Below are 3,515 nucleotides of genomic sequence, written 5' to 3'. Positions count from 1 at the left end.
TTCACTTATAATGCAAATAAATTCCAACAAATTGATTGTTAATTGCAAAATAGTGCAAGCTGAATATTTACTCAATACATCTAATGTATGGAATATCTTGGCTTAGCCTATCCTCCTAAATAATGTCAGAGCACTAACACTGCACTGTAGGTGGTAAAATCATCTAAGATAGTCTATTTTACAAAACAAGTGTTGAGTATCTCATATAATTAATTGACTATAACATATTTGTAAATTCATAGGAAGTCTCTACCATATGCTCATTGCTTTTGTACATCATAAAGTTGAAAAGTCACTTGTCCAAACATTACCAATTAAGAGCTATATGTATTTTATTGTCTTTGAACAAATGTCACCATCGTCTTTTCCCAGCTATCTATGGTACATTATGATGGTCTCTCGATAATGGGTATGTATGTCACATATTTCAAATATGTACTCTGTGAACATATTCTTTTAACTTCTTGTTTCTCACTCACATGGTTTCTCTGTTATTTGTAGGGAAAGCATACATGCATGTGGCTTTAATGAGGGGTTAATAGGTAAGAATATGGTAACAGCAGATAGATGGAGTGATGCATGTAGGAGGTTTCAGGGTTATGGAGAATCCATGGGACTCATTTTCTTTTCTCCACATGGAAAAAGAACCCTTGGGCAGGACCAACACCAGTGAAATCCAACATTCTACAATGGAGCAGGGGAAACAGTTTTTTAAACTCTTTGGTATCTCAGAAAGTGATGTAAGTATGGGAGATACTATGTCCTGTGAGACATAAATGGAATGAGATTCAGTCAGGTCATGCACATCTGAGGCACAATTCCCTCTTATTCCCTAAATTTCACTGCCATAATAAAAAGGCACTGACTAATTAAAATGGACATTCAATCTGTCAAGATATTCAGCTGCTCAGCTTGTTTATTTCCAACATGGAACAACAGCTGTTCAGTAATACCCTCAACTTTCTGTTTTTCTTTCATTCTTTTTTTAATGGCAATAGGGTTTGAACACAGGGTCATTGCCTCCTGAGTAGCTTGGATTACAGGCATGAGCCACTGGCCCCTGGCTAGGCAGGACTCTTATGCTGGAGCCACTCTGTCCACTCCTTCAACATTTTCCCATAATACAATTTCCAGGCACCAAAACATTGTGGGATATGGAGCAATTCCTCTTCATACCCACAGAATTCAGGCTGTGCTTTGGTCCTCTTTCCCCTTCATCAAGTTGATTTAATGACAGAGAAGATGATAGTTGTTGCCTTTGTGAAGGTTCTGCTCTGGTTTACTCTGATATCAGGAGAGAACCTTGAACTGATTTTGCCTTGAATAAAAAAATGTCATCTTGCAGTAGACCAGACCCAGACAATTGCACAAAGATGGAGAGACTAAGATGAGAGTTTTGAAATGTCAGTGGGTAGTGTGAGATAACTCTGAGGGACTCTCCATGGGGCATAGTGGTGGGCAGTAGATTTCTGCTTTAATATGCCAGGAGGTTTCTGTCTTCTGTGCTTCTCACTATAACTTTTATGTGTCAGTTGCCTGGTGTGAACTGACGTCTACAATTGGCCTGCCTAGTTGTCTGCAGCTTACTTGTCCCAACTTACTTGGCTTTGTGTTCATCCCCATGTAAAAATTGGCATGTGGTTATGGAGTGTGCATGAAACATCAGCTGTTCCCCTAAGGTTTTACATCAAAGCTGGCCATGCCTTGTCACAGAAAAATAGTGGATTTTACGGAAGTCTAAGGGAAAAAAATCATTATTTCATGGCTATTGATGAATGTGTTAAAGACATTGATTTTGGAGAGAGTGGTTAGACATATGCAAACCCAGAATGCTTTTTATGTAAAATTACAAACCTAAATTCACCACATAGGAATCAAGTGATCTTTTCTCAGGCAGCATCCTATTCTGGGAGTGGGTAGATGCTAGGAGAAGAACACAGAATGGCACATCTATTTTGGGAATACTGAAATGCGGTGGGTGTGACTTCATGTTCAGTGAGTTCCTCCCATCCCTTCCTGGAGAAACGGGAATGATGGATTTTTCTTTTGTGGCTATATTATTTACCTGTGTTACTTATAACTAGGGTATCCAAAATTCATGAGCAAGTCTGACCAGAATTCTAAGCCTCATAAACCAACTCAAGAAAATAACCAGGAGTAGTAAGAAGAGAGTAGTTGGGCCCTGGCCATCCCCTAAAACAGAAGGAAGGAACATGGGCAGAGGAGGCTTGGAAGCTTTTTTAGAACCAGTTGATCGCACTGACAATGAAGAGTGGATTTAAATATGTTGATGAGTTTATAACTTGGTTTTCTTCCTTATCCAAGCCTACTTGGCTTTTTTTTATGTTCAGCTGACTTACTGTCCTATTCAGTACCTCTGTGGAGAAGCCAGCTCCTTGTTTAGTGTGACCTTTCCAATACACATTGTCTGATTCATTGACATCATCTTTATAGAAAATATTCTCCCTCCTTAATGTGTGTTTAAATGGTCTTTGAGAAGTACCACAATATCCAAAATTTCCTAACAACTAATAAATCATGGGTCTATGTGCTTTGCCCTGAATTGATACCCAATATAAAAATATGTTCTTGTACTGCCTTTGAAGTGAGACTGATTTTGGTACTGATTCACTGACCACTTCTTCCTTCACCCAAAGTTAAAATGCACCAACTGTGGAGCTATGGAGCACAATATGAGAAGTGAAAGTTGTCTAATGAATTATGAGGGTCTCTCCATTCCTTCTGCCCTTTGGCTGACATAAATGGTAGGAGAACATGAATCTAACACTGCTCTAGCCTCCAGGTCTTTTATCAAGACTTACATAGAGAAGGAACAATGATAAAGTTGAGGGTCTTGTAGGATATGAATAGTCCTCAAGCACAAGAAACTGAGTAGACAATGTCACCTCTCTATTAGTTTTGTACAGCCACTTCTAAGATCAGATGGGAAAACATAGTGGCAAGAGCTCCACATCATACAGGACACTGTAAGAGGACATATCCTGCTGACATAAAGGAAAGGTAGAATAGGAGAATGGCTGTGAGATATATGTAGTTAAGGATTAAATTGGAAGGTGAGAAATTGTGATTGTGAAATACCACCATCAAAAGTAAATTTCCTAAATTCAGGGAGTTGATGTGGCAGACTGAGATGGTCTGCAATGTTCACTTGCTTGTTTTAAACTAAAAATGTAAGCCCGATAAAATCAATAATTTTCATGATATTCTTTAAAGATGAGAGGATCAAAGTAAACAAAATGAATAATGTGATTTTCATCTCCATACAAATGTGGAGAAAATAGAGTTTATTAGTCAATGTATATTTGGTGACTATTAATTACAATTTATAGATGAAATCATTGATAACCATTGAATTTTATGAATAAATTCTTTAATTCTATGAGGTTGTCATGTAGATTAAATTTTATTTTATTGAGAATATAGTGTTTTAGTTCTTACTATATAGTATGCAATAAACAAGAGTGGATTTAATGCATAGACTCTGCATTCAGGAG

The sequence above is a fragment of the Castor canadensis genome, chromosome 16 (assembly GCF_047511655.1).
Source record: "Castor canadensis chromosome 16, mCasCan1.hap1v2, whole genome shotgun sequence".
Classification (NCBI taxonomy): Eukaryota; Metazoa; Chordata; class Mammalia; order Rodentia; family Castoridae; genus Castor; species Castor canadensis.
Note: the sequence above shows the minus strand (reverse complement) of the source record.